Source organism: Harpia harpyja, chromosome 10 (genome assembly GCF_026419915.1).
Source record: "Harpia harpyja isolate bHarHar1 chromosome 10, bHarHar1 primary haplotype, whole genome shotgun sequence".
Taxonomy (NCBI): Eukaryota; Metazoa; Chordata; class Aves; order Accipitriformes; family Accipitridae; genus Harpia; species Harpia harpyja.
Window position 1 is genome coordinate 2,853,667 of NC_068949.1, and position 8,339 is coordinate 2,862,005.

The following is an 8,339-nucleotide window of genomic DNA, read 5'->3' on the forward strand; positions in this document are numbered from 1 at the left end:
CATTATTTTGATAAGCAGCTTGAAATAATTTCTTTTAATCTTGGGGTCCTTCTGATTACTTAAGTCTTTTTCACATGCTATTTACAGTATGTAGTTTAAAAACCAGTTTCAGCCCAAATCGGTATGCTTGTTTCCACAGGGAGACATTGCTTCTTGGGTGTACAAGCTGAGTGTTTTGCCTCAGTGAGGACTGCAGATTTTAGCCCTAGCTCTGGTTATTAAACACAATCTTGTTTTAGTGTACCATAGTTTTTACTTGCAGTGAAAACTTAGTGCTGTAAAAGTAATATTTTTTGAATTAATTAAAAAAGTAAAACATCACCTAGTTTAAATGACTCACAGTAGCTTACTTAGGGTGGATTATCATCTTACATTTCACCTTTATATCATCTTAATATTATTTCTGTCCTAGGCAGTGTAATAAGCCACTCCATTTAAACAAGCTCATTGCTTGAATATTGGAAAGAAAATTGAGTAAAAAGTCATTTAAAAAGTCAAGTTCAGAGCAACTCACACTTCCACTTATATGTATCTGGCCTGATATAATGAAACTGGATTCTCAGAAATTACATGCTAGTAAGAAAAGGGAGAGCCACTTGTTTCCGAAAGATTTTTACAAATGATCTAAGTGTGGCACTGGTACTCCATGAGCTGCAGACTAACAATTCCAAGCAGTTAAGAAGTCCTGGTTGGAAATTTTCCATCCAGATTGGAAAATGGTCATTTGACTAAATTGAACCGTGTGAATCCTATTGACACTTTTGATTGAGCACAGATGAAGAGCAGGTTTGCCTAACTGGGTTCTTGCCAGACAGCAGCCTGGAAGGTAAGCAAGCTGTCTGGGATCTCCATCAGCAGCTCTCCACTTTCCCTGTCCTAGGGGGTATTTTAAGCTACCTGCAGTCTGAAGGTAAGTAGGCAAGTCCCAGTCTGGTTGATTTGCTTTCTGGTTCCTTCCTTGCCTGGCCTCTTACAATTCCCCTTGTCTCCCTATATAGTGATGAAGGTTGTTAACATATTTCCATTCTGCACAAAATTTTATGTTTACATCGTTAGTATTAAAAATATTTGTCATAATGAGAACTCTCCTGTAGAATGGAAATTTCAGTTCCTACCAGTAAGAGAGGAGAAGTGATCCAGGGACCTTGTGACCTTTTTGGTGCTGTGCAATATGTTTACACACGCCCTATATTTCTTGAATTAGCAAAGCTGTTAAGTAAGTGCTTAAGCAGACCTTTCTTTAGGAAAGTATTCAATCAATAGGGAAGAAATAGTTGAATGACAAGAGCAAATCAACTGAAAATAAAGGGATATTTTCCCTCCAGATTAGTTTTAGGGGTCACTTGTGGCAAAAGGAAATGTTCTTCCTGAGCTGGATGAGTTTTGCAGTGTGTGATTGGAATTTCATATATACCTGGAGGGGTTTCTGTCAATGCAGGGGGCTGTGAGTGAGCGGTGGAAACGTAATCCTGGGATACCCTCTCAGGAGGTTTTTCCCCTCATAGTGTGAGCCCTTCAGCCAGGAATACTCAGCTGGTGTCTTGCATTAGGAGTGTTAAGGAGCAAGAAATCTCGTTGTCGTACTTCTTATTGTTGTGCTTATAAAGGACAAGAATTAAATCTAAATGAAGGAATAAAAACCTAGATCGTGGTGAAGCAAACTCCACTGGAATCTCCTCATGCACTGTCCCCCCAGCTGCTCCATGGGAAATGTGGCTTGCCTCCACTCTCCACTTGCATGATTATCACGTCCAAATGCTGAACCTGCTCACCAGTTCCAAACTGCCACAGCTCTCCCACAGGAGAGAGTCAGTGGTCACGCCAAAAGAGCTTCTGCTAGCCACCCTCAAGCATATACTTCAATAAATGAATTTCCAGCTGTTAAAGATATTCTGCACCTTATATCCTCAGCTTACTTATGATCATGCTTAATTCTCAGCCTATGAGTAGGCTTCTCAAAGGCATCGTGTTGTTCTTGTGTATATATGACTGTGGAGTTGTTCAGGTTCCAGGACAGAACAGTGATGAAGTCCAGGTCAGTCCTTTCCTAACAGGGCTCAGCCATGCCTAGCCCGGACAAACACCCTCATGCCTTTTCTCTTCATGCAAATGCAGGTGATGTAGTTGCAACACATATAGCCTGAAAGGCTCCCTCTCTTCCTGCATGTCTCAGTACTGATCAGAACCTGTCTTCATGTTCTGTGTTCTCAGAACCTGTGTCATGCATGCCTTGTGTATTGACTTCTGTTATACGTAGACTGGTACGTCTCAAGATTAGACAAGTAGTTCACCTAGCAATACATATGCTGGAATCTGGTGTGATTTGGTGACCAACAAGTTTAAAAATGTTTTCCTTCTTAATAAGCTGTTGGAACTGTTGCTGGTTTTCTTCATTGCTGAAACAAGTGTAAGAAAATGCATTAGTTCTGAAAATTGTGAGAGGGAATAGAGTTGCTGATTGACTCATAATTTGATAACATGTTCTAGAATAATTGTTTTTGGAAGATGATAGCACAACAAGGTAGCACAAGTTTTGTAGTTACAGATGCAGACTCCAGTGAGATCACCTCTATAAGTGCCACTCCCTCCTTTTTGCATAAATTTGCTAAATTTGATTGTGCTGCACTGATTAGAAACTAGACCAAACGCCATGGTTATTAACATTCCAGTCAGGATACATACTGAGTGATGGTGTTGCTGAGAGGTATAATTTTGAAACAGAGTGAAATTGCTGGCTGTGTAACAAGTCTGTCTCTGTGTGTCCTTCACAATTATATGTGTAGGTGAGTATACACATGCACTCCCAAGTGTGTGTGTGCATATAAAAGCACTAGGTACACATGTATGAAAATGAAAATGTCTAGTTCTGTTCAAAACTGGACTCCAGTGTGAATTTTGCTATCTGGCAGCCAGACTGGTGCTTCAGCTTTTGAGGTTGACCTTTGCTCTGCAGTACAGTCTGATGGAGCAGAGACTCTAATCTGGATCTCCTGCCTCTCAGATCACTTCTCTTCTGATCATAGTCACTATCTTGTACAATTGGTACATCTGTACAAAAAACTGTCTTTGAAAAAATGTTCCAACTCTCTCTAAAAATTACCACTAACTTTTACAAAAAAACTGTCTTTAAAATTAAGTGCTTTGTCCCATTTAAACTAAACCCTTTTAAAAAGGGTTTAGAATAAATACTACTCAGATTGACTATTTTATATTATACCAGGAAGAAGAATGGGAGCAACGAAGTGTTTGTGACTCAGAAAACATTTTGTTTGTCAGCATGATCTCACCTTTTCGGTCCAAAACCTTCCCTGTTTGACATAAACATAAGTGTGACCTGCTGGAGATTGTTCTGCCAGACAGGGGTTTAACAGTGGCTGTAAGGTCAATGAGAAAAGCAAGAGGAGAAAGAAGAGGAGCCAGTGAGATGTGGCTATAGCTACTGCCGTTTTTATAGGAAAATAAAGAATGGGATTGTGATGATAAAGGGATAAAAAGACATTAGCAGCATTCAGGCATGTACAGTCAGTGTGAGGAGACAATAAGCCACCCAGGAAAACATAGCTGTTGAAGTCATAGAATAATTTGTGTTGGAAGTGACATCTTCTGGTCCAACCATCTGATCAAAGCAGGGCCAAATTCAAAGCAAGGTCCATCTGTCTTGTACTTGGGTGCCCAAACTGGATGGAGTACTGCAGCTGTTGTTTCACAGGTTTCAAATAGGGGGAATAACCACTTCCATTCATCTGTTGGATACAGTTCAAATAATGCAGCCCAGGATCTTAAGTTAGTTCCTGCAGCTCCCAGTGTCTGCAAAGACCCAGGAGGACCTGGAGCAGTGGCACAGCCTCTGGAAAAAGTTTTGTTGTAACTCTCTTGATGAGAGCTTGCCTGGAATGGCAGGTGGCCTGAGCAAGGCTACAGGCCAGAAGATTTCATCATTAGGATCTACAAGTTACCCTCTTGCTCTAACTTACACCCCAAGCTTCTACTGACATGATTTCTCTCACTTTTCTTTCCTTTCTTTCCTTTCTTTCTTCCTTTCTTTCTCTTCTTTAATTTCTTTCTTTTCTTTCTTTTCTTCCGTTCTTTCTTTTTTTTCTTTTTTCTCTCCTTAAAAATGCTGGGGGGACTGTTGTGTTACACCACTTTGGTCTTTGCACCTTTTCATGTTGCATGTAGGGACACATTGACCAATATAAAGCTCGGGCAACGCAAAGCAACCATAAGCCATCCTAACTCATAAGTTATGATAGGTTCGTGACTGCTTTAGTCAATGCTGTGCTGCAGAGGACATAGAGGATTGCAGCGACTCCTGTTCTTAACCTTTCAGCGGCTGAGAGTTCATCCTGAGGCAGATGCTCAGAGATTCATTCTGATCTTGTTTGCACCTTGGTAAGTCAGGAGTAACTTCAAGGCAGTAAATTGAATTATGTTGTGGGTGGGGGCAAGAGGACAGAACAGACTATATTTCACCTTTTTTTTTCCTAGGCATTTACTTTTTTTTAATTGTTTAATTTAGAAGGGGATTAGAATTCTTCTTTGAGCTGCTTTTCTACCCATTTTTATCATTTGCTTTTCATTTGTTTGCTGCCGGTACATGATGTTTTCTTTCTTAATCACTTGCTAGCATGGTAATTTTTCTTAAAATGTATTCAGATCACAACAACTTTCTGGCAAAGAAAAGCATGAAATTCACTGCCCTTGAAACCTGCATCCGTATGGAGGAAAATATACCCTTTCATATTTCACTGTCAGAAAAGAATAGTAGCCATGGAGTTATACTTAGGTATTGAACCTTGCAATATTCACAAGAGGAGCAAAATAATATATAAAGGATGATGATTTTTCTCTCACTTATGCAGCATGTATATTATTTAACTGACCATGGTCAGATAATAATTTGTTATAAAAACCTGCATGTGTTTCAGAATAATGTAGGAGGATGACACTGAACAGACTGTCGTTACTGTCCATATGGCTGTGGTCTCAGACTCCCTAACAGAGTCTTCTAGCCAGTTAGAAAGCTGGAGAAAAAGCATCAGATTTCCAAGTCTGTCTCACTTTCTTTGCTCTGAATGCTAATCCTGGTTTAAGGTGGAAAACAACGTCTTGAAATATTGCATAAATATAAATGCTCAGCACATACTTTGTACTTCTGTTCTTCAAGCTGTTCTGTAATTTTCATACATTACACAGAGAGTGGCAGAAATTGAGAATTATCTGGGCATCAGACTTGTGAAGAGAATCTGTAGATCCTATGGATAATGCATTTATTATTTAATTTACCTACCTGGGAACAGCAGGATAGAGCTCAGAATTTGTTGGTTTGTGTGAACAAGACCTACAAGTTTTCTCTGCTGTCTCTTGACTTTGGGAATGTAAACTTCCTATGAGCTGGGGAACAACTGTTCCTGAACAGAAAACTAACAGGGAATTAAATCTGCTGATTTCTATAAATGAGCTTTCTAAATGTTGAATCTTTCTCATCTTATTTAGTGTTACAAAATTGGGTATATTAGTATTTTATTTATTAGCAGAGTTATAATGTCAAGAAGAATTATTGCAGCCAATTTCCTCATTCATAAATGACAGAATTTGGGAAATTATCTTGTATGTTTTGTACCCAGGGGAATTTTTCAATGCCTTCCCAAAAATAAAATTGCCCCAATCACTGTTTCTATTTCTCTTTACCTAGCAAGGCTACTTGCATACAGTGATATCCTTATTTCTTTTTTAACTGAGTTTTAGCCTGTCGTCCACATTCTTTGTGGTAAGGTTGTAACTGAGATGTCTTTCTTTCATGGAAATGCTTCCTCATTCAAAAGAGGTTTCCTGGCAGATGTACCAGGATATACAGAGGCTAACTGGGTCCAGTGAATACTTATGTGGTGGACAGAGGAAAGACGAGGCTGTATCAGATATTTACTGTTTCGCTTTTCCCATAGATGCTCACAAATTCCTTCTGTGTCCTTTTTGGAATTTAGCATTACCTGAGTAGCTTTTTAGCCACCTCTGAAAACCAACAGGTTCCAAGTTCTTCTCCTCCCCCGAACATTAGGGATCTTGAGGAAAATCCCTTCAGTCTAAGTAGTTCATGCAATACGAGAGTTCATTGCTCTGCAGATGGATGCCAGCAGCACTGTGTAGCTCCCTGAGGTGTGCAAGCTTTCCCTTGTACATTTTCCAATTAAGCAAGATATGGGAACCTTATCATCTGCTGTTGGACAACTACTGTTAAGTATATATTTTCCTCACTTTTTTTCCTTTAAATATTTAACTAGATGATTGTCTGGTTAGTATTAACCTGTCACAGGGCAGCTGTTCTCAGTGTATTAACTCATTACCGATATCTCTGAGGAAACTGTGTGTTCTTAAAGAACATGTACATGATGTCTATGTCTTCTCTGCTAACTCCATTATTTTGTTCCATCTCAGATGAATCTCTGTTCTTTTTCCAAATACACACCCTTTCTTTCCTTTGTAAGAACCCGGGCCTGGTTTGTGATAGAGGGGATGGTGGTGCCAGCCTTCTTTTGTTCTTCATTTCACAGGGACCACGTAGACCCCAGGGTGACCGTACTGCTGTATTACATGCCTCTGAAGCCAAAAAGTGTTGTGTTTCTATTGACACTGCCAGTCCTCTGACTATTTCCCTCTCACCCGTCACGGGTTGGTATCTATACTTCTGTAGTATCCTGCTATCACAGTGAAGATTTGGGCCTGCTTCTTGGTGTGGAGAGAGAGTCAGTCCTGAATAGCTTCTGTCTTGGCTACTTTTTACTTTGTGTCTGCGTTTTAGCACATACCATTACTAAGAGCCCTCAGGCATGCCTGTTTGGCTCTTCCCCTTCCTTGCCATTACATCTGAGCACCTGATTGATGTAAGTAGCATGTTAGCAGATGGCAGATATTCTTTTCCTGTCAAATAGATAACCTGAAAAAATCATCAGCTTTTATGAAAAAAGGGCTGGAAGCCTGTTCCTTGGCCGTAATTTATCAAAGTATATCTCATTTCTGTTTACACCAGGTACTCACATGGACCCCAATCTTTAATGGTTGTGCCCTGCACATTCACTGTGTTATTTCAGAGTAAATGACAAGACGACAGTTTCTTGGGATGCCTTATTTTTCTTTCAAGAAAAGGATAATCACCATTTATCTAAAGAAACTCTGTAAGCCAGTGGCATGTCCACTGAATGTGTAAACAGCTGTCCAGGTAGCCTGTTTTTCCTCCACTCTGTGATGCAAGGCAGTCTGAGTACAATAGGGGAGAAGAACTGAGAGGCATAAGAAAGGTCAATACAGATTTTACTTTGAATGTGGTATTAGTTCTATTGTACTTGGATATTGCACACTGGAAAAATGCTCAGAAGATAAGTGGAAAAGTACTTGGTTTGTTATGATCTTTCAGACGGACAAGTCAATCCTGCTTTAGGTAAGCAGCAAATCTAATTGGCTGCATTCACTGAAACTGGAGCTATATCACAGAAATATAATAGGTACATTTGATTCTTTTTTTCTTTTATTCTTCTTTTTTTTAAAGATGTTTCAGTATTTCACTGACAAATGCATAGATTTCAATAGTGTTCTTTTGATTTTTGTCAATTTAGATAAATGCGCTTGGAAAGTACTGTAAATACAGCATTTTGCTTGAGGTATTTGTACAGGGAGTTCCATTAAATGTGTACAGCCAGAGGGTAAAATTAATCTGAAATTAATAATGTAATGTAGAGCACTGCAAGAGGACTAGCAAGTGTGCTACAAAAATGGGACCTAAAAATCTCACCCAACTAAATTTTTAACATTGTACTCAGAAGGAGTGAGCAAACATTTTATATTCAAGAAATGTTTGCCAAGTCTGCTGCAAGAAGTGTAGACAGCTAAAAGATGTCAACAGGGAATATTGTCATAACACTAAGAATAATGTGTTATCTAGTGCTTAACACTGAACACCATGTAAACAATTAATCACAGAACAGAAACTACTGAAAACAAGCAGTAGCATGTGAGTTGCATTCATAGCCTTGCACTAATCAAGGAAGTTGTGTTTATTGCTTCTGATGGATAAATCTTTTTAACCTTTTTTGACATGATATGTCAGCATCTTAACTGCATCATTGTGATGTTTGTGAGATCTTATTTCTGGAGGGAGAGTGAATACAAATGTTTATTTTTCTGCAGTGGGATGGACCTTGTAAGGAGACAAGAGTAATGAGAAATATGATTGCTAAACCTTAGGCTGCAGTGCTGTTGTTCATAATATATAGTCTCATATACACACACGTATAAAATGGTCATAATGCAAAGGCAGCCATTTTGCTTGACAACTTTATCACCGT